Source organism: Mauremys mutica, unplaced genomic scaffold (assembly GCF_020497125.1).
Source record: "Mauremys mutica isolate MM-2020 ecotype Southern unplaced genomic scaffold, ASM2049712v1 Super-Scaffold_100186, whole genome shotgun sequence".
In the NCBI taxonomy this organism is placed as follows: domain Eukaryota; kingdom Metazoa; phylum Chordata; order Testudines; family Geoemydidae; genus Mauremys; species Mauremys mutica.
In genome coordinates this window covers 751,730-774,570 of record NW_025423282.1, presented here as the reverse complement: position 1 = coordinate 774,570, position 22,841 = coordinate 751,730, and the positions used below count along the sequence as shown (strand labels likewise).

The 22,841-nt window shown below is 52.8% G+C and overlaps 3 non-coding genes across 3 annotated transcripts; 2 read left to right on the top strand and 1 right to left on the bottom strand.

Moving 5' to 3' along the window:
- Positions 1-3,099: 3,099 nt before the first annotated feature.
- Positions 3,100-3,172, top strand: TRNAR-CCU. The gene has a single exon. It is a non-coding gene; the product is annotated as a tRNA-Arg (tRNA).
- Positions 3,173-6,468: 3,296 nt separating this feature from the next.
- On the bottom strand, positions 6,469-6,542 carry TRNAI-AAU. The gene has a single exon. It is a non-coding gene; the product is annotated as a tRNA-Ile (tRNA).
- Positions 6,543-16,065: 9,523 nt separating this feature from the next.
- TRNAA-UGC lies at positions 16,066-16,137 on the top strand. Its single transcript has one exon. It is a non-coding gene; the product is annotated as a tRNA-Ala (tRNA).
- The last annotated feature ends 6,704 nt before the right edge of the window (positions 16,138-22,841 follow it).

Here is a 22,841-nt window from a genome sequence, read left to right as displayed (position 1 = left end):
AAGAGCCGGGGAGCAGAGCTGCACAGGTGTAGTGCCAGAAACTGCTCCCTGTAGGACTTTGCTACCTGTAGCAGTTACTGAGACCTGAGATTGTTCTTATTTGCTGCCTTGTCCTAATTGGCTAAAACTTGACAGTGGTTTCTCTAGCAAAGGCCAGTCCCTGGCCCCTTGGTCCAGACATCCTCACTCACATCAGGCTGCAAGTTGAGAATCATTTCCCCTTCCCGCTCTGTGGGAGGGGAGACTGTTAAACACGCTCTCTGTGCGACTGCACATGGCTAAGCAAAGAGAACAATCCCCCCCTGTGCTTTGGGTGCCAGGTTTGCGGTGGGAATTCTGTAGTTCAGATGACTTCAGGCCTGGGTGTTGTGATTCTTTACCAGTTTCTCTGGCGTTGGGGTAGTTTTGTGCTCACAGCTGTGATGGCCGAGTAGTTAAGGTGTTGGCGTTGAAATCCAATAGGGATCCCCTGCGCAGGTTCAAATCCTACTCACAGTGAGGCCTGTGTTTTAGCCAGTCTCTCACCCGGGCAATACCTCTGTCCAACCCCCTGAGACACTCTCAATTCTCTCCCCACCCCAAGTAAATCCTTTTCTGCTCCTTTCACCGAGATACCTGGGACACCCCCTCACACTGTGTCCCTGAGGTGTCATGCAAACTCTCAGTGCTTGAAGCCTCTGCCACTCACCTAGTGCGCCATGCCCCATAGGTTAGCCATATTGATGTGCTATCCTTCACGTAAATCCACTCAGTGCGACTCCTGGCCTGTCCCTGCAGAAAGGTGTATCCCCTCTGCAACTGCTGTGAGCTCGGGTCAGAGGACTAGGAGGTGTGGAAGCAAGGAAAGAATTAATAAGGATTTGAAGGGGATTTTAATGCATGTTAGTCAGTTAGCAAGAGTCAGGCCATACTGTGACCCTTATGACGTGAGATTTGTAGAAGCAAGATAATGTAAGACAGAGTGAACTGTGTGAAAGTATTACGACCTTGCAATGTGCAGTCTTGCTTTTTCTAGTAAGATAGCAGAGAAGCTTATGTATAAACAAAATGTATTTGTTGCTTTTTACTGTCTCCATGAGTGTCTAAGCTTGTCCGTAACAAAGGTATAAAGGCTTGATGTAATTGTTTACCAGTTGAGAGACCTGTCCAGGACCCTGTGTCCTATGGCACTCTCTCCCTCCATTGTAATTACTGGAGAAATAAAAGTATTTGATTTTGCTGCACCCAAACAAAAAGCGAGAACTGAGTTTTTCTTCGACAGAGGCTACCGCCCACCCTCCACTGGTTCTGCTATGGAGAAACAAGTCCTCTAAGCCAACCTAGCTACAGACCTGCACCAGGTAGTGCTCATTGTAAAAACGTTTCCTCTCACAGTCGAGAAAACAGGACCAGCGGTTCTCAGGCCGGCTGAGACAATTAAAATCCGCCCCAACACTAAACACTGTGTGGTCCAGAGGAAGGGAGCCAGTTCCTACCATAGATCTTTCTTTTCACACCTTAACATCAAGTGCCTCCTCTTGGGCCTCTGAATCCCTGCCACATTCCAGGTGCCAGATGCCCCTTCCCCAGTACTGTTGTCACTCAGCTTTGCAAAGGAGCTTTCCTCACAAGTCCCTGCCCCCTCTGGCACCATCTCCGAGGGCCATCCTGCCTAACTCTGTTCCCGCCATTTTGGGTCGACAAATAAGTCATGTGGGAAAGACAGCTCCCATCTCTCATCCTTATAGGTCAGGAGGGCCAACTAGGGGGAGAAGCCCCTGCTCTCTGTTGTCCTGCTGGGGAGCTCAAAATCAGGTATTTGCCCCAGATAAAGGTGCTGCTGCCACCCTCCCAGAAAACAAGCCCCACCTGCACAAAGAAGGATCAAAGGGCCTGCCAAAGCCTGGAATTGAACCAGGGACCTTCAAATCTTCAGTCCAATACTCTCCCAACTGAGCTACTTTGGCAGCTGTGTAGCAGTGTTTTGGCCTGTTGATTCTCTGTTCGGGATGTTTTTGCAGCAGTTGCACACAAAAAGGACGTCATTGTGAGCGGCCCATGAAGACAAGACTCGCTTTTGCCTGCCTTGCTCAGCTTGACTTGCTGCCTCACCCCGTTCCTGCCCTAGTGCCCGGGTTGACCTGGTGGTGGAAGGGGACTGGGGGCCAGTGGTGCGGGGAGGAAGTTGAGCTGGACCCTGAGCTAGACTAGACCCTGGCGGTGAGAGTCTGGCCACCACCTGCCGCCCCCGCCTGTTGTCCTGGCTTCCCCCACTAGGCGTCATGTCGGGAGGGAAGTGGGGCTTCTGCCTCCCCTCCCTGATTTTCACACCGCAGAGGAGTGCGAACAGGAAAACGAACGGCTGCTCCACACCCCCACCGGAGGAACCCGACGCCCTTAGCTGCTCCCCCTGCTCCCCCCCAGCTATGCTACTGAGTGACAGCGTCCTGTGCCCATCACACAGAGGTCGATTAATCAAAACCCTCTCCTGCCAGCACCAGGCCTCCTTCTTCTTACACTGGTCCTGCAAGCGAGGGGGCGGCTGGCACAGCACCAAGAGTCTAACCTGTGAGGCAGGAGGCGGCCGACGCCCGCAGCCTGCTGGGGAGCTCCCAGAAGTTATTAAGGGACAGAGGCTCCTCAATGCCCTTAGTAACAAGGGTTTGGGGGTCACCAAAGCCAGTATGGGGGTCACTATTTCGGCCTTATAACCCTGGGTGTCAGGTCGCTGTGCAGCTTTGATCTAGAGCTCGGATCCCAACAACCAACCAGCAACCCACAGCCTCCCCCTGGGTCTGCCCCACCTGGTTACTCCTTACAGGCCGACCTTACCCCCCTTCCAGCCCCGGATTTGCCCCCAATCATCCTACTGCCGCTCAGAGCCACAGCCGTGGAGGTGCTGAAGGAGGGAGGGGTGACTCTAGGGTGGGGTTCTTCTCTAAGGATGGCTGGCAGAAAGGTGGTGCTTAGCTCTGTCAGCGACCTGCCCAGTTGCCTCGCTGTCAGGGGATGCAGACGTTTCTGTAAGGCGATTAATTGGGGTATTTGGCTTCTGAATGAATGTGAGGAATGTGCAATCGTGAGAGGGAATTTCCATCCCTCTTTCTATTGGCTTTCAGGGCCCCAGTGGCCTAATGGATAAGGCATTGGCTTCCTAAGCCAGAGATTGTGGGTTCAAGTCCCATCTGGGGTAAAAAACTCCTTTCTTCTTGTACCTTGCAAAGAAACCTTGGTGCTATTTTCACCAAGGAAGCTGGGAGACGTTTGAACCCAAAGTACTGGATCTTGGGAGCAATCCCCCAGAAATGGCATCTTCCACTTGACAAATGCTTTCTAGACCCATCAGTAGCAAACACTTAATACTAGTGTTTGTCAAGAATAGAAGGAAGGGGAGTGTTTACTCCGACACCTCAGTGAGTGAAACAGACAGAAAGAGCAAGGCTGTTCTGAAAGAGAATGGATCTGCCTGGAGACAAAGCAGAACCTGAGAATGAGCAACAGTGTGAAAAGAAGAACTTCAAATGGGTGTTAGGTGTTAGTTAGGTTGGTCTGACAAATTTCAAGAAAATACCAGTGCTCGTAGACTGATGCGGACACTGGCTGCTTCTGATGTTTTACTGAGAGTTCATTGAGAAATATTTTCCTTAACTATGTTATGGAATATTGGGTGGGCTATGAAGGCACCATTCCTCCTGCTTTCGCCCTTGGAGACAACACGGCTACATGGCATGCGGCCAATGCTCACCTTCCAGTCAATTGCTAGAGAAGACAACACAGACAGGGATGGCAGCAGGGCAGCCTGGAGCTCCACGGAGATGGTGGGCCAGGTGTCATCAACAGGGAGGTGGCCACCCCACCATGCACAAGGCTGAGCCAGCAAGTGTGGTGTGTGCTTCACTGTGTCCCTACTCAGTGCACATGGTGGTGGAGGGCTGTCCTGCCTGGCTGATGTCAGCATCTCTCTGTGAGGTCACCACCTCCCCACCACCTTTGACCAACAGGCTGAGGTCCTGCAAAAGGCCTTTGTGATGTCACTGCCACACCCCTCCCTTGCTGTGCTAATGTCCTGCCCCTGGCCAGGCACTTTGGGGGTTTGAGCTACTCCCTGTGGATCACCCCACTCAAGGAGCGTTCGTACTAGGCAGCAAGCCGGCTAGACAGTAAAACATCAGACGCTGCTCCCAATGCTACACTCAGTATGATGACTTTCACCTCCAGAGAGACAATTACCTCGCAAGGACACGCTCGCCCTAGCCAAAGCCTCCCCTGGGGCCTGCACGTGGGGGCACGTTTCAGAGCGGCAAAGGGAAATAGGCTGGACAGGGCCATGAGGACAATGGCCCAGACCAACGGGGAGGGACTTGGTCCAGGGGTGGAGGAAGACAGAAAAAGGGACAGGCATGGGATTGGCTTCCTGTCTTTTTTCCTTTGCTCAGCATTTGACCTGTGACTGTAATGGGGAGACTTGAGAAAGACCTGTGGCCGCTGGCGAGGTAGGTGGCCGCCCCGAGAGCGCAGAGCTGAGCATTTTCCGCTGGGCTGCTTCCTGCACCCGCAGCACCTGGCTGTGATCGTATAGTGGTTAGTGCTCTGCGCCGTGGCCGCAGCAACCTCGGTTCGAATCCGTGTCACGGCACTACTTTTTGGTGGGGAGGGGCTATCCTGCAGCACACCTTGTGGTTTTTCCATCCTGGTGTTACAGAGATAGTGAACTTTCTTTCTTTCTTTTAATAAAATCCTTTTCTTTTTAGAACCTGATTGATTTCTTCCCTTGTTTGGATTTTCAGGGGAAGTGGAGGGGCGAAAAGTGAATCCCTCTTTGTTTGATTCAAGGAGTTTGAATCAAGGTATCTTTCCCAACAACTAGGAGAGGGAGAAGAAGGTGGGGGAATGGTTTATTTCCCGTAGGGTTAAGAGTCAAGGAGTTTGGATCTGTGTTCCCCAGGGAAGGTTTGGGGGAACAGGGCGTGTGCTAGACACTGGAACTTCTAGAGGGTGGCAGCTTTACCAGATCTAAACTAGGATTTAAGTTGAGAGGGGCCCATGCAGGTCCCCATCTTGTGGATGCTAAAGTTCGAAGTGGGGAATAAAGCTATGACGGGGCGATGCCCGCATACTCCGAGCCTGTCGACTAAGGGCTCCTGATGAGCGTGGTGGACGGGAGAGTCGGCCATCTGACTTTTGGCCTTGCTGCCCATAGCGGTCAGGCCGAAAAATCAAAAGCCATCCTCCCCAGCCCCACAGCCACCCAGGGGCTCCTCTGCACCATCTTGCCTCCACGAGTGCTGCACTCTGACCAGCTGAACCGGGCAAGCCACGGGAAACTTCTCAAGGTCTTCCCCTGGTGTGGGCTTGGATGCGAAAAGCACCTGGCCGTTCATCAGCTGTTGGAAGAAGTGTGCAGAGCAGGAGTAGCGATGGGGCTGTAGCTTTCCACAGCATCTCAATTTGGGCAGCTTTCCATTCCCCTTTTCTGTGTAATATCCCTCCCATGGGTTTCACTTGCGGAGCTGTACGACTCTGGCAGGGTGGCCATTTAGAAATCTTTTCCTTGCTTTTCTTTTTCGCCTGGCCCCAGCGTTAGGACCGTTTCGGTGTTTCAGTGTGTGTGTTTTCCCATTTGGAGGCATTTGGAAGTTTGGAAGGGGAGCCGAAAGAGGAGTCTTTTTCACAAGCAAGTTGGCTTTCTGCACAGGTAGAGCCCTTGGCCGTAAAGCTTAGCTCCGTCAGTGCGTCTGCATGGGGTTCCTCCAGTGCCTCAAGAGCCCGTGCTAAACTCTCGGTGTGGGCGTTTGGCTTGCGCCAGTCAGAGTGCCGTGCCTGCGTCTTCCCAGGGCCGGCTCCCGTGAGGCGCGCATAACTTGGGAGGAAAGGGGTAGAAGAGGAAGCAAGTGAAGCTGACTTCGAGTGGTGGTGCCCCTGGGCGGAGTGGTCCTCCTGCTCCTTCCTGTCGGAGGGGTGGGCTTGGGGGGTCTGGCTGTGGGCGGTGGGAGGATGGTGTCCAGGGAAGTCCCAAAGGTCACCCTGCGCCAGCGGAGTGTGAAGCCTCTCCCCTAGGTTGGGGTGCCGAGGATTAAGCCTTCCTCTGCGGCTTGGGCTGGGGAGCGTGATCCGGCGTCGGGTCCATTTGGGTGGAGCTGGCGGCCGGCAAGAATTCGGGCCATCAGGTCAACCCTCTGTGGACAATGGGGGCGAGCCGGCAGGCCTGCGATTTTGGCTTTGCGGGCGGGCAGCTCAAGCCTGGCCTCCTATGAGCCTGGAAGGCAGCCGGCCGGGCTCACCCGTCTCCTCCCCGGGCCCAAGTTCCTTTCAGGCAGCAGGTGGAGCGAGGAGCCCAGGGAGGGGAGCCCAAGGAGGTGTCAGGAGCTTGGTCCTACCCGGCGCCTGCGCCCAGCAGGGCTCTTGCCCGCTCCCAGCCCACCTGGTTTTGGCCTCTGCCACCCCTAGCAGTCAGCCAAAAGAGCAGAAGCCACCCTCTCCCACCCAGAGTGGCCAGCATAGGGCTTGAACCCATGACCTTGGCATTATTAGCACCATGCTCTAACCAACTGAGCTAGCCGGCCGACAGCAAGGTCTTCCTTGCCTGACCCTTTTGGAAGGAGTCACTGGCTGGCGTGGGGAACGATGTGGCCTCCGTTATCGAATGGATGGATCGAGACGCCACCTACCAGGGTAGGGGAATTAGCTCAAGTGGTAGAGCGCGGGACCTTCTCTTGCCCTTCTTTTAGAAGCCATGGACAGTCAGCCGGCTCAGCTCCTCCAGTGGCCTCCATCCCTCTCCCCGCTTGGCCTCCCAAAAAGACAGCCCTTGCGGAGCACAAAGCTCTTCCTCCCCGGCCCTTCTCCCCCTTGCGCTGACTGGGAGGCTGGAGACAGCTGGGAGAAGTTAGCTCAAATGGAAGAGCAGGGGAGAATTAGTCAGACTCAGACCCATACACACATTCTCCAGCCTGCTCTGCTCTGCTTTGCTCTGCTGGGCTGGGCTCTAGTGGGGGACCTGCACCTTTCTTTCTGAGCTCTCACTGGAGCACAATCCCTTTCCTCCTCCCTCCCTGCTACTCTACGCCAAGCTCATTGGCCGGGAGGGAGAGCCACTCAAATACAGAATTACTCACATCCCAGGGGTCCATGAAGGGAATGAGGAGATGGGCGGGGTGGCACGCGATACCAGCTCAGCTGAGACCGTGAGACCTCGCAGCCTCCTGATCTCAGGCAGCATGGCAGCCGTGGAGCAGAGCAGAGCACGCAGACAGCTTGGAGACAGCCAAAGCGGGGAAGGGCTGCGTTGGTCTGGAAGAGGGAGTCGGTGGCTGTCTATCCTGGCGGAGGCAGGGTCGTTTTGCTGTATGCTGGGCCAGGGGCCAGGGAGCCTGCTAGAGTTGCTGAGCTGGACCTTCTCCTGGCTTTGCTTGGGTTAGAGGAAAGTGGTGAAGATAAGAATGGCCCTCCTGGGTGAGACCGATGGTCCATCTAGGCCACTATCCTGTCTTCTGACAGTCACCGATGCCAGGCGCTTCAGAGGCAATGGCCAGAGTAGGCAATCGTCAAGTGATCTATCCCTGCGTTGTCTTCTGAAGCTTGGTGCTTGTTTCAGGGGCTAACTCTCACTCCAAGAAGGGAGCGTTGGTGTTTGTGCCAAGGAGCGTGGCTGGGACTCGGACCCCCTTCCCCAGCTCTGGGTAGCACGCCCCCCTCCCCCCCATTTCAGGCTGTGTTCTGCTTAAGGCCACAGAGCCCTTGCCCTTTTTTGTCTGGTGCCTGAGAGTCAGGCCAGCTGCGGGGAATTAGCTCAAGCGGCAGAGCTCTCGCTTTGCATGCGAGAGGTAGTGGGGGACGCTGCCCGCATTCTCCGAGCCTGTCGACTAAGGGCTCCTGATGAGCGTGGTGGACGGGAGAGCCGGCCATCTGACTTTTGGCCTTGCTGCCCGTAGCGCTTCACACGGCGGTTAAAACACGGCACACAGATCTTTGAGCACAACCCTTGTCCTGATGATCCCAGCAGGCGACCCACCCCCATGCTGCAGAGGTTGGAGTCCCTGTTCCTCCTGCCCTTAAGAATCTCTGGTGGTAAGTGGGTCCCCCCAGTTCGCCAGGTAAGAATCCTCCATGTGGTTTCCCTGGCTTCACCTCCAGATAAGAACATTGTGTGGAGGGAGTGGGAGGAAGGTTGTCTGGCAGATCTGTAAAGGGGGCCTGTCTTGCCCAGGCTCCTGGGAGGAAGTGATCTCAGTGTGTCTGGCTGTCTCCATTCCTCCCACCCATAAGAATCCCTGGTGTGTGGGTGCACCCTAGACCATTAAGGATCTCGGGTGGGTGGGTGTCTCTCTCCCCCTAGTCAGGATCTCTGGGACGTGCCTGTATAAAAAGAGACTGACTCACCCAGGCTGGGCTGCCATCATGGAACAGACCAGGTCCTTCTGTGGAGGGTTTGCGTTCCTCCAAGGACGTGATCTCAGTGTTTGTGGGTGTCCCTGTCCCTTCAACCCTTAACAATCCCTGGTGCGTGGGTGCGCTGGGCCCCATTACAATCCCCTCTGTCTTACCCCCCATGAGGGATCCGGTGGATGTGGGGTTCTCCACGCTACTGGTGGTGTCTGGTGCCCCTGTCCCTGCTGGTTAATAGTGGAGTGTGTGGGTGTCCCCCAGCTCGTGAAGGATCTGTGTTGTGCGGATGCCCCCGTTCTTCTCATTAAGAATGGTGCAATGGAGCATATGGGGGTGTCCCCCACCCCATGAACTAGCTCCTGTGTGTTGTTCCCCTGCCCCCATCCAGGCTCTGTGGGTGTCGCTGTTCCCCTTTTCAAGATCCGTGTTGCTTGGGTGCGTCCCTCCCCCCAAGTCAGAATCCCCAGCATGTGGGTGCTCCCATCCCCCCTCCAGGCTCTGTGGGGGGGCGTGTCTAAAAAGAGACCATGTCTCACCCAGGCTATGCTGCAGGGGCTATTCACAGGCATGATCCCACTACTGATCAGCACAGAAGTTTTGACCTGCTCCGTTTCCGACCTGGGCCAGTTCACCCCTCCTTAGGCAACCTGGGGACCCCAAGCTTCCCCAACATCACCATATTGATGCCAAACTTAGTGCGGACACCTGATCGACACAGCCCCCTGCAGCCCAGAGCTCCTGAGCTTAAGCGATCCGCCGGCCTCAGCCTCCCCAGGAGCTGGGATCACAGGCACCAGCCACGGGGCCTGGCTTGTTTTGCAGCCTGGCAGCTGGAGCTTTAAACTCTGCTTGTGAGCTCTGTGCCTTGGCCAGACGGGGACAGCCTGGGACTGGGAAATGCTCCTGCTCCCCCCGCCCCCATCTCATGTCGAGCTGCAGGCGCCGCTGCCATCACAAGTAAGATCCTGGATGTTTTGGTGCCCCCTTTCCCCGCCCAGGTGTCCGGGAACCTCTGCCCCCCATACAGAATCCTGGATGTGTGGGTGTCCGTCCCTCTGCAGAGGATCCCAGAGTGTGGATGCCCTTGTCCCCCCGCACATGATCCTCGGTGTGTGGGTGCCACTCTCCCCCGCAGTAGATCTCTGGTGGGTGGGTCCCCAGGGTGTGAGTGCTCCCATCCCCCGATACAGGCTGCGGGGGAGGGTATAACTGGCTCTCCCTGTCCTGCCCAGGCGGTGCTACAGCAGCTGTTCACAGGAGCAGCGACCCCACTGTCAACCTGCAGCTTTAACCTGCTCCAGGGGTGACCTGCTTCACCCTCCTGTGGGAGCCGGGGGACCCCGAACTTCCCAGAATCACCTGATTGATGCCGAGCTTAGCACAGACACCGGCTCAGCATGGCAGGGAGCTGCCCTGAGCCCTGACAACCAGCTTCCGTCCGCCTCCTGCTGCACAGCGAGGGTCCCGCGCGAGAGGCTTCGTGCCCAGTTTGTTCAGGAGCGTCCCAGGCTCCAGCTGTAAACTCTGCTGGTCAGTTCTAATCTTTGGCCACATGGGGGCGGCACTAACGGTCCCATCTAAACGCTGTTTGCGTTTGGCCCTTCGGATCGCAGATTGTAACCCGCGGGCAGATCTCTGAGCGCAGCCAAATCCCTCCCCAAACTGAACATTGAAGCAGCAGCTCCCGTTGGAAAGATCAGAATTTTTGCCTTTAAAAACAAGGAAAATGTCTGCAGGGAGAGACTGAAGAAGCTCAATTGATTTCATTGACTCCATGAATGTTCCTCTGTGTCCCCCTAGGAGTCATGCCCCACATTTTGGGGACCACTGAACCCTACTCGCTAAGCAGGGGCTAGTGATGCCAAAGCCCAGGGAAAGGGAGAACAAGTGCGGGGCCCCCAGCACTGGAGCCATGTGCAGGGGCTGCAGGAGAGGGGCAATGGCTGGTGGCCCAGGGAGTTAAGGGCAAAGGGGGCAGGAGTTAGGGGTGAAGGAGGTGCAAGGGTTGGGAGTGCAGGAGCTGGTGGTAAAGGGGGAGTGGAGATCGTCCAGGGGCAATGGGGAAGTGCCAAAGTACAAGCTTTGCCCAGGGCACCATTTCCCCTAATGCTGGTCTGAGCGAACAATTGGAAATGACCCTTCAGTGAGACCAGAACCATAGCGTAGAAAAGCCCCTTTGTTAAGTGGTGGTGGCTGAGAGCTTAGGGAGATGGGTTAGAAAACAACGGTCATCTTTCTGTGGAGGTTTGATTCTTGCCTGCTGGGCAAGGCTGGTGTGTGGTGTCTCCATGGCTGCACTTTCAGTGTCTGATCTGCCCCAGGGAGCCAAGTCTAGACATATTCGGAGGCTCTATGCCAGGGTTTCTCAAACTTCCTTTCACTGCAAACCCCCTTCTGCCAAAAAAAACTTACTACATGGCCCTGGAAAGAGGGACCAAGCCCCTCCACACTGCGCAGAGGCAGGGGAGACAAAGCCTGAGCCCTGCCCCAGTTAGGAGAAGGCAAAACCAGAGCTTGAGGGATTCAGCCCTGGGTGGTGGGGCTCAGACGTTTGGCTTCAGCCCCAGGCCCCAACAAGTCTAATGGCAGCCCTGGCGACCCCATTAAAACAGGGTTATGACCCACTTTGGAGTCCTGACACAGTTTGAGAACCACTGCTCTGTGGTGATGGGAGAGAGTTTTCCTGTGGGTGCAGTTAATCCACTTCCCCAAGAGGTGGCAGCTATGTCAGTGGGAGAAGCTATATAGGTACGTGTGCAAGCTGTGGTGTTTGTCACATTTAAGAAGTTTAATCAAACCCCATTTTTAAAACCACCTGTGGTCTGGGAATGGCAAAGGACCTCGATGAAGCAGGGTCTGTCCTTCAAAGTCCTGTAAATCACAATTCCATACTCGTGTTGTCATGGGGGTATAGCTCAGTGTTAAAGTGCTTGATTGCATCTCAAGTAGTCCTCAGTTCAAACCCCCATGTTCTCTTATAACCCTCTTTTTTTTAAAAAAAGGAAAACATTTTCATTTCCATTCTCCATTATGTTCAGGGGCTCCTCTATACAGGAGTGCTTGATATCAATGTAAACACTCAACATTTCACTGTCCAAATGCATAAAAACCTAGCAAAGCTGTCCATCAGCTGAAATCAGTTCCAAAGCTCAAAGTGTCCAGTTTATGTTTTCATCAGTTAAACAAAGGTATCATACGAATGTACATTTGCAGATCCCTCTTCTCCAGGAGCTATGCTGTGCAGAAGAACAAGAACCACATCCAGCTGCAGTTCAGGAATCTGATGACCAAAGAGCCACAAAGTGTTCTGAGGGCTGGAGAAAAATGCTTTTTAGTGAGCTATTGAACGAGCTCAACCTGTTTAGCTTATCAAAAGAAGATTGAAAGGTGACTTCATTGAAGTGTTGAAGGGCCTTAATGGAGACAAAAGATTGGGTATTAAAGGGCTTTTTAATCGAGGAGAGAAAGGCATAACAAGACCCAATGGCTGGAAGGTGAAAAGAGACAAATTCATATTAGAAATAAGACATAAATATTTAAGAGCGAGGATGATTCACCACAGGAACAAGCTACCAAGGAAAGTGGTGGATTCGCCATCTCCTGATGTAATTTAATGGAGACTAGATGCCTTTCTGGAATGTGTTTGCCCCAAAAGTAGCTCTTGTGTCATACAGGAGGCCTGTGATATACAGGGGGTCAGATTAGATGCTCTAATGGTCTCTTCTGGCCATAAAGTCGACTAATTTCTGAAAAACTGAGTGTAGCATTGGGAGCAGCGTCTGATGTTTTCCTGTCTAGCAGGCTTGCTGCCTAGAACGAACGCTCCTTGTGTGGGGTGATCCACAGGGAGTAGCTCAAACCTCCAAAGTGCCTGGCCAGGGGCAGGACATTAGCCCAGCAAGGGAGGGGTGTGGCAGTGACATCACAAAGGCCTTTTGCAGGACCTCAGACTATTGGTCAAAGGTGGTGGGGAGGTGGTGACCTCACAGAGAGATGCTGACATCAGCCAGGCAGGAGAGGGGCAAGGGGCCAGGGAAACCTCAGAGACCCCTGTGGCTTTGCTTCAACAAGTCTCCTTCTCCAGGTCTCTCTGTGAGGACTGAGAGAGTATTCGGGTTCACGTACGTGAGCACCAGGAGGAACCTCTTTCGAGTTTTCTCCTTCCCTTTTGTGATTTTACTAGAAAACAGAAGTCCCTGTTTAGAAGGTAAGAGCCTCCTCGAGGGAAGGGGTGTCATGGGGGCATCACAGTTCGGATGCCGGTGCCTCCCCCAATGTAAGGAAGTTCCCGCCACCCTGCTCTGTGTTCGCAGGGCGGGAGAGAGCAGCATCCATGGCAGTGATTTGCTCCTGGCTGCCGCAGCAGAGCAGCAGGCTCAGCTGTCAGAACTTCCCAGAGCGATGAAAGGGGAGGGGCCCATGGCTCTGTAGCAGGAATGCAGGGCAGGCGAGTTCACGGCAGGCATTGTGGGATACTGGAGGAGGCCAGTTATGGTGATATAATGAACAACAGCGTTTACTCTTACTTTAACTTTGCTGCAAAAAGCTCTAGCCCTCTCATCGAAGTCGTTTTATTTTGTCAGCAAAACAGGGCAGTTTTGTCGCCAGATGTGGAATTGCAGTGTGTGCACCAGCCACAAGCTGCCGACCGAGGGAGCGTTTTGTGTTTTTCACACACCTGAGCAATATAATTCTGTTGAAACAACTTTGTAGTGCAGACCTGGCCAAAGATTCACTCACACACAACTTGTAAGGAAAACCTCACCTGCTCCTCTGATTTGCAGAATGCAAAGACAAGCAAAGCTTGTCAGGCCCCGATGGCAGGAAGTCAGGTGTGAGCAGACACTGTGCTACCGCTACCTACAGGCATTATGGCTTAGCTGGTTAAAACCCCTGTTTTGTAAACAGGAGATCCTGGGTTCAACTCCAACTGGTACCTTGGGGAGTGGCTTTTGGGGCACCTGGCATTGGCTACTGTCAGAAAACAAGATTCAGAGCTACATGGACTATTGGTCTGGCCCAGTGTGGCTTTTCTTATGGTTTAAATTACACTTACAGGCACTGATAATAGAGTTACTGAAAGTTTGGGAGTTAGGAGCAGGTAGGTCAGTGGTCCAGTCCCCACACAGATGACCCCCTCCCTCTGGGACAGGGGCAGGTCTGAGCTCTCACCCTAATGGTCATTGTGGCTGCCAGAATCTGTGGGCAGCTCGTTTAGTTTACAGCAAAGGTTGAGTCCTGCTTTGTGCACCGTGTGTGAGAATGAAAATCCTAAACCACCCTTTGAAATAACGAATGCAGCAGGACGTGTTATTGTCCCTGCCACAAAGCAGACAGACCAATGGAGAAATGCCGTCGAGTCCAAGGTGATACTCCCCTGCCATTTTACCTTTTTTGCTGGCTAAACTCCTTCTTATCTGCCCGGCCCAGGCTGTCCTCTGCCTCAGCTGCTGCTCCCGGCCTGCTCTAGAGTCAAACACGCAGGGCCCCCAGGGGAACAGAGGCTGGGACCGGGCAGCAGCCTGGGTTGGGCTGGGAAGATGCTGGGAGTTCTCGTTCCCTGAGAACTGGCCTGGCTCCCTTCTCAACAGCAAACAAATCAATTCCACGTCCCCTCCCCAGAAAAACCAGCCTGGAGCCAAGGGCAGCAGGGGACGATTCCCTCCAGTTCCCACCGAGGCAGGAGAGAACCCAGGGTGTTTCTAGCAGAGCCTATGGAACTGAGGTGGGGAAACCAGCCTTTAATAACAGGCAGTTCCAGTTTAAGCTCAGTGTTTTTAACAATTTCTACAACATTAAATAACCCTTCAATTGTAGTGTCACCATCCATAACATTGCTTCAGCCTTATAGGTTCCCAAGTGCAAAACTAAACATCTCTTCAAACACAAGGGAGTGGAGTTCAGTCAGTGTTCAGAGTCATCCCACATAAAGGAACCATGTTGTGGTACATAGTGGCCCCACCATGTGGCCATGGCCTTTCCCTCCTCCTCCAGAGTCAGAATGTGATCAGCTCCCACTGAGGGGGTGCAACACCCCTCCCTTGGTCTCTATGCCAGAGCTGCTATCAGCTCAGTGTCCTTCCCACAAGAGTCGGCTGCTGAGAGGGTTGCAATGGGGTAAATGAAGGCAGAGGAGGATTGTTCCTGATGGGTTTTCCATTGTGTTGCTCTGTGATCCTGCTGGAGGAAGCATGATTTGAGTTTGTTTCAGTGGCTTGGGTTGGGCTGAGGTTGTGACCCTGAGAACAGGGATTCCTGCACTTTCTGCTCTTAGCCCCTCAGGGAATGGACAATGGAGCAGCTTCAGAAATTGGATGGAAAATAGCCTAAGAAAGTGTAGCATAAGTGAGAGGAAAAAAAACAGCATCATTTCCCTAGTGGTCTAGTGGTTAGGATTTGGCACTTTTACTGCCACGGCCTGGGTTCAATTCCCAGTCAGGGAAAAATGACTTTAAACCAAAACTGCTTTAGTTTTTCTTCACTTACAACATAAACAAATCCGTTGTATTTTCCTAATTCCCCCATCTTCCCAGTGTCTCCATGGCAGGGCTGGCTCCAGGCACCAGCACAGCAAGCAGGTCCCTGGGGTGGTCAATGGAAAGGGGAGGCTTCAGCAGCAATTCATCCCTCTCAGAGGGAAGGACTTGAGGCCAACAGCAGCAGAGGTAGAGCTGCCATTGATTGCAGCTTTTTTATTTTGTTTTCCACTTGGGGTGGCAAAAACACTGGAACTGGCCCTGCTCCATGGAAGACAATTTGTTAAATCCCAGATGAGTGGAGTTAAATTAGTTCTCAGGCTGAGTTCTTAGGTCTTAATCCTGAGGATATTGTCCCACCATGGGGCCATTTCCCTCCTCTCTTTCATACAGAAGCACAATTTTCTTTGCACAGACACAGGAACAGCAAGATCTTTCTCTGTCCCTTGTGCAAAGCAGGGGGCCAAATTCCATGGAAACAATGGACAAGCAGGGGGCCCTGGGCACATCCAGCCCTGGCTGTGAGATGTTCCCTCCCCTCTTTCTTTATGCCCCTGTTGTTATTTCATGGATTGTCTGGGATGGGGGAAAAGCTGAGTTCACTCCAGGTGGAGGGGGAAAGAACCGTGAAAGTCTCAGGCCCCAACCCCTGCTACCAGGATCACCGAGGTGCTGGGGATTTGAGTAGGAAAGGGACTGTGTGAATTGTCAAGGTGGGGAATGAATAACAATCTACAACTAGATCCACCTCATTAACCACCAACACAGGCTAATCCTGCTGCCGATAGAAGGGAAACTGGGAGCGATTCTTTGCTGCTTAGCCATGGAAACAGTGACCCAATTGCAGCGCAGTGAATGTGCTGGGGAAAGCTGGACTTCACAGGCAGGTGGAAAGAGCAGATCCTAGAAACACCTGGAGCTTCCCACAGCACTGCTGCCACCAGCAGCCCCTCCCCTCCCATTACCTTCCAGCAGGAGGTGGCAGCACCCCCCACCCAATGCAGGGGAGAGGGCTGAATGTATCTCTGCACCCTGAGCCCAGGGCACCCACTCTCTCTGCCCCACACATCGAATCTGGCCCTGCTGCAAAGCGACCCCTAAGAACCAGCAGCGTCAAGGACAGCAGGTTTGGCCCTCAGAGCAGGGAATGTGTCCCCCATGTTGCTGTTAGGCCACTGGATGCTCTGGAAATAGGACAGCTCTGAGTGTAAACCCCAGCCCATCTGGGGATGTAGCTCAGTGGTAGAGCACATGCTTTGCATGTATGAAGCCCTGGGTTCAATCCCCAGCATCTCCAAGCTCTTTTTTTCACCCTGCTGCTTTGCTCATGTCCAGCTGGGATGTGGCCCAGCAATCTCCCTGCAGGAGTTTTAATCCTGCGGAGTGAGGGGCAAGTGACAATTGCATGGAAGGTCTGGGGTGGTTTCTGCTCCTAAGTCTCCTCTGTACATGTAAGATTCCCACCCTCTGTGCTGCTTGGGACAAGGGTAGATGAGAAGGGCGAATCCTCCAGCCCTGGAGGGAAAGGTCCCATCTGCACAGACTGAGAGGCAAGGAAACAGAGGGGCAGTCAGTGCTCAGAGAGGAGAGTGGTCAGTGATTTACACCCACCAGGGGACACTGTCTTTCTGAGGCGAGTGCAGTTTGCTTTGGATGGTGCTGACGATGGATAGAAAAAAGACTGGAGTCAATGACAGACGAGACCACAGAAGGGGAAGGGGAATGGCAGCCCCACAGAAGGTCCTGGGTGCTCAGATGCCCCAGTTATTGCACCCTGGCCTGTCACAGAGAGAGAAAAGACACGGAGGGACCCAGCCCCCCTACAGTGATCCCATGGAGAAGAACCTGGCTGGGAGTGGGGTGAAAGCTCCCTGTGGGCAAAGGGGAGCTGAAATCCCTCAGTGTCCTGGAATTTAAGCAACGGAAGCTTCAAACCCTGCAGGGGTGTGGGCTGAGGTGCATCAGCAGAAGGTTGGGCTGGACAGGGGAGGCAGGTTTGTATAATGTTTGGTGGTGCCCAGAATGGGACCAAGTCCTGCCCCACCCCACCCCACCTCCACACAGGGCCAGCTTTACGCCGATTCTCCCGATTCCCCTGAATTGGGCCCCAACCCTAAGAGGGCCCCGTGCCCAAGCCCTGGTACTGCGTACTGGCAGGAGCTGGTGCGCTGTACCAGGGTGGCCCGGCTTCCCCAGGGGGCAATTTAAAGGGCCTGGGGCTCCCAGCAGGGGCTGGGGTAGGGCTGTGGGGGGCTGGGGGCTATTTAAAAAGTCCAGGGTTCCCATTGCTTCTACCGCCCCAGCCCTTTAAATAGCCCCCAGAGCCCCTCCGCTTCCCCAGGGCTCCCACAGCTATTTAAAGGGCCGGGGCAGTGCAAACAGGGGATCCCTGGGCCATTTAAATAGCCCCCAAGCCCCGGGCTGCTGCTGCTACCCCGGTGCTGAGGGAGGGAAGAGGGGGCACTTACCGTACAGGGTGGGCTGTACCCTCTGTACCTGCACCCCCTGCCTGCAGCCAGCCCCTGCTGCACCCCCTGCCCTGCCTCCAGCCCCTCACCCCCTGCCCTGACTGCACCAGCCCCTGCCTCCAGCCAGCCCCACACCCCCTGCCTGCAGCCAGCCCATCTCCAGCCAGCCCTGCACCCCCTGCCCTGCCTGCACCAGCCCATCTCCAGCCAGCCCCACATCTCCTGCCCACAGCCAGCCCGTCTCCAGCCAGCCCCTCACCCCCTGCCCTGCCTGCACCAGCCCCTGCCTCCAGCCAGCCCCACACCCCCTGCCTGCAGCCAGCCCATCTCCAGCCAGCCCTGCACCCCCTGCCCTGCCTGCACCAGCCCATCTCCAGCCAGCCCCACATCTCCTGCCCACAGCCAGCCCGTCTCCAGCCAGCCCTGCACCCCCTGCCCTGCCCGCAGCCAGCCCCTGTCTCCAGCCAGCCCTGCACCTCCTGCTCACAGCCAGCCCCTGCTGCACACCCTGCCTGCACCAGCCCCGCACCCCCTGCAGACAGCCCTGCACCCCGTGCCCTGTCTCCAGCCAACCCCTGTCGTACCCCCTGCGGCTCTGCCTGAAGCCAGCCAGCTCCCCACACCCCCCTGCCCGCACCAGCCCTACACCACCGGCCCTGCACCTCCTGCCCTGTCTCCAGCCAACCCCTGATGCACCCCCCTGCCTGAAGCCAGCCAGTCCCGCACACCCCATCTCCAGCCGGCCCCGCACTCCTTGCCCTGCCTGCAGCCAGACCCTACCTCCTGTCAGCCCCTGCCCTGCCTCCAGCCAGCCCCATGTCCACTGGTGCCCTGCAGTTCCCAGGGCAGTAACCCTGCACACCTGCTTCAATGAGGGGGGCAGGGAGCAGCTGGAACCCACACATGTGCACACCGTAGGGTGACCAGACAGCAAGTGTGAAAAATCGGGATGGGGGTGGGGGTTATTAGGATCCTATATAAGAAAAAGTCCCAAAAATTGGGACTGTCCCTATAAAATCAGGACATCTGGTTACCCTAGCACACCCCCAGGGAGTGGCAGGGACCCACACATGTAAAACTGAATTTGTTTCTAGTTCAGGCCAATCTTTTAAAAAAAGAACTTTAGGTAGGGTTAACAGACACCCGTATTTTCCTGGACATGTCAGGCTTTTTGGTTCTTAAATCACTGTCTGGGAGGATTTTTTAAAATTTAAAAATTTAAAAATTCCTCCTGGGAAAATACGGACGCATGGTAACGCTATTGGTACAAAAAATACATACTGTGGCACATCCCTTAAATCAGAACTTTTTATAGGGAACCGGTTCCTAAGGAATGAAAGTATTTTTTATATATACATATATATATATATATAAATTTTTAGTTATCCCTGCCGGGGCCCGGCTGAAAATGACTGCCCAGAGTTCGAGAACTGTCCTTGTTCTCATTGGACAGATGGGGAGAAGCCTGAAGTACAAAGAAGGGAAGTGACCTTCCCAAGGGCCTACACAGCAAGCTGGTGGCAGAGCCAGAAAGAGAAGCCAACAGTCCTGACTCCTGTTCTAATGGACAAAAAAAAAACAACAGAGAAAGGGATAGAGCCCAGGAATCGAGATGGTGGGGAAATTTCATTGAAACCATTTCTGTCAGAAAATCCCCTTCAGACTAAACCAGTTTGTTTCTCGAAATCAAAACAAGTGAGATGAAAGTTCTTTGCAAAAATATTTTGTTGCAAAACAAAAGCATCTCCTGTTTGTCACAGTGTGTTAAATTGTCTCGTCGCACACAAAGAGGAGACACTTAGATCTCAAACATTAGATAAGATGCTTCAGTCTGAGCTAAGTAATTGCTGCTCTTAACAATTTCAAAATAAAAAAATACAAATCAAATAGACTATTTCAGCTATTCTATTATGTCATAATCTGCTCTGAGAAAATGTGATCGGACACCGCATATTATGCACTACTCCTAGTGACACTCTCCAATGGATCCCCATCCTCCACCCACTGTGAGGTAGGTAGGAGCGGATCATTATTATCCCTACTTGAAAGAGGAAGAAGCTAAGGCTGACAAAGGAGAATTGACTTGTCTTAGGTCACACAGCCAGTCAGTGGCAGAGTTGGGAATAGGACCCAAGAGCCCTGATTTTCAAACTAACCATCGGATCTTGAATTTCACACATTGAATGACCTGAATAAAGTGCTCTCAGATGAGCTCCAGACCAACAACAGTGCACAATAAATATTCAGCAAGTATTTGAGGAGAACTGCAATGTTAGAGAGAATCATGAACTGCTCAGAGACAATTAATGCAGAGGAGCAGCAAAATTCATCAAACATATGACTGGTTCTGACTTATTTCCTTGGGCTTAAAAGAGAACAACAAGGACCTGAGTCTCCTCCCTGTCAATAACCCCCTGCTCAGCCAATCAGGTTAGAGACTGAGGACGGGAGGCTGAGGGTTCTCACCAGAGAGCCCAAAGGATGGCCCAGGTCACCGGTGGGGATCACTGCCCGAGCACTATTTCAGCCCCACATTTTCGGGTGGACCTCCCACAGTGGGAGCTGCAGAGCATTCCCCTGAGACACATACGCACACCCCTCCTGGTGTTGGGAGGGGAACAGGTGAAAGGACAAAAGAAGCAAGAGACAAAGAGAAAGGAGGGAGGGACGGATGGAGGAAAAGGTGAAACCAAAAGGACAAACCCTAATGATCCCAGTGGTTCTAAGGGACAAAATCCCAGGTGCGCAATAAAATTCTGCCTCCTTAAGCTCGTGTTTTCCATGCCTAGAATTCAACTGTCACCAGATGGATCAGACTGAACAGGTTTCAAACCTCGAGGAGGCTCTTACCTTCTAAACAGGGACAGTTGTTTTCTAGTAAAATCAGGAAAAGGGAAGGAGAAAACTCAAAAGAGGCTCCTCCTGGCGCTCACGTCTGTGAACCCGAATACTCTCTCAGTCCTCAAAGAGAGACCTGGAGAAGGAGACTTGCTGAAGCAAAGCCACAGGGGTCTCTGAGGTTTCCCTAGCCCCTCACCCCTGTCTTGCCTGGCTGATGTCAGCATCTCTCTGTGAGGTCACCACCTCCCCACCACCTTTGACCAATAGTCTGAGGTCCTGCAAAAGCCTTTGTGATCTACTGCCACACCCCTCCCTTGCTGTGCTAATGTCCTGCCCCTGCACATGCACTTTGGAGTTTTGAGCTACTTCCTGTGGATCACCCCACTCAAGGAGTGTTCGTTCTAGGAAGCAAGCCGGCTAGACAGGAAAACATCGGACACAGTTCCCAATGCTACACTCAGTTTTTCAGAAATTAGTCAAGTTTATGGCCAGAAGAGACCATTGGAGCATCTAATCTGACCCCCTGCATATCACAGGCCTCCTGTATGACACCAGAGCTACTTTTGGGGCAAACACATTCCAGAAAGGCATCTAGTCTTCATTAAATGACATCAGGAGATGGAGAATCCACCACTTTCCTTGGTAGCTTGTTCCTGTGGTGAATCATCCTCGCTGTTGAATATTTGTGTCTTATTTCTAATATGAATTTGTCTCTTTTCACCTTCCAGCCACTGGGTCTTGTTATGCCTTTCTCTCCTCGATTAAAAAGCCCTTTAATACCCAATCTTTTGTCTCCATTAAGGCCCTTCAACACTTCCATGAAGTCACCTTTCAATCTTCTTTTGATAAGCTAAACAGGTTGAGCTCGTTCAATAGCTCACTAGAAGGCATTTTTCTCCAGCCCTCAGAACACTTAGTGGCTCTTTGGTCATCAGACTCCTGAACTGCAGCTGGATGTGGCTCTTGTTCTTCTGCACAACACAGCTCCTGGAGAAGAGGGATCTGCAAATGTACATTCGTATGATACCTTTGTTTAACTGATGAAAACATAAACTAGACACTTAGAGGATTGGAACTGATTTCAGCTGATGGACAGCTTTGCTAGGTTTTTATGCATTTGGACAGTGAAATGTTGAGTGTTTACATTGATATCAAGCACTCCTGTATAGAGGAGCCCCTGAACATAATGGAGAATGGAAATGAAAATGTTTTCCTTTTTTTAAAAAAAAGAAAGAGGGTTATAAGAGAACACTGGGGTTTGAACTGAGGACTATTTGAACTGCAGTTAAGCACTCTACCACTGAGCAATATCCCCATGACACTAGGAGTGTGGAATCGTGATGTCCAGGACTTTGAAGGACAAACCCAGATTCATCGAGCTCCTTTGCCATTCCCAGACCACAGGTGGTTTTAAAAATGGGGTTTGATTAAACTTCTTAAATGTGGCAAACACCACAGCTTGCACACCCACCGATATAGCTTCTCCCAGTGACATAGCTGCCACCTCTTGGGAAGTGGATTAACTGCACCCACAGGAAAACTCTCTCCCCTCAGCATAGAGCAGTGGTTCTCAAACTGAGAGTCAGGACCCCAAAGTGGGATGTGACTGTTGTGTATTTGGTTGTCATGGTTTTGTTGCTATGGCAACTGAGTTAGATTATTATGGGTTAGCTCAACCGGTTTCAACCGGCTGAGGAGCTCTCTGTATATATGTAAATAAAATGGAGGTTTTGGTTAGCTGCCTGCTCTCTGGCCTCAAGTGATTGCTTCCTACACCGGCTGCCCCAAGGATATAACACTGGCGACGAGGGTGAGACTCCGGTGCTGCTCCAGTAACAGAAGGAAGTAGAAGTTAAGGTAAAGAACAAACAAACAAAAAAGCTGCTTGTTGCACTGACTGTGAAAGTGAAACTAAAAATCATGTATCAGAGGGGTAGCTGTGTTAGTCTGGTTCTGTAGAAGCAGCAAAGAATCCTGTGGCACCTTATAGACTAACAGACGTTTTGCAGCTACTCTGCAAAATCATGGCTACTCTGACCAGGCCCCTGGAGCCTTTTGATGAGAATACAGAGCAGTGGCATGTGTATACTGAGCGTTTTGAGCTTTTTGGTATTGCAAATGACATTACAGAAGCGAAGAAGGTGCCAATATTCTTAACTGTTGTAGGGGCTAAAACCTACTCTCTGCTACGCAGCTTACTACACCCTGTTAAGCCTGAGACTAAATCTTACAGTGACATTGTGGAAATCCTGGGGTCTCATTTCTCCCCAAAACCACTGGTAATTGCTGAAAGATATAGGTTCCACAAAAGAGACCAAAAGGAAGATGAAACAGTTGTACAATTTGTAGCCATTTTAAAAAAGCTAGCAGAACACTGTGAATTTAAAGAAATGTTACATGATGCCCTGCGTGACAGGTTAGTGTGTGGCCTGTACAGTGAAGCTATACGGAAGCGCCTACTGACAGAGGCTCAGCTTACCTTACAGAAGGCTGTTGATATTGCTGTCTCCATGGAACTGGCTACAAGGGAGGCACAATACATCGGTGCACCCCCTAGGGTGCAAAAAGTGTCACAAGAACCGACCCACAAAACTGTGCAGAGTCAAGAATGTTACCGCTGTGGTAAGCCGGGTCACCAGGCATCAGAATGCTGGTGTAAGGACCTGGTGTGTCGACACTGTGGCAAAAAGGG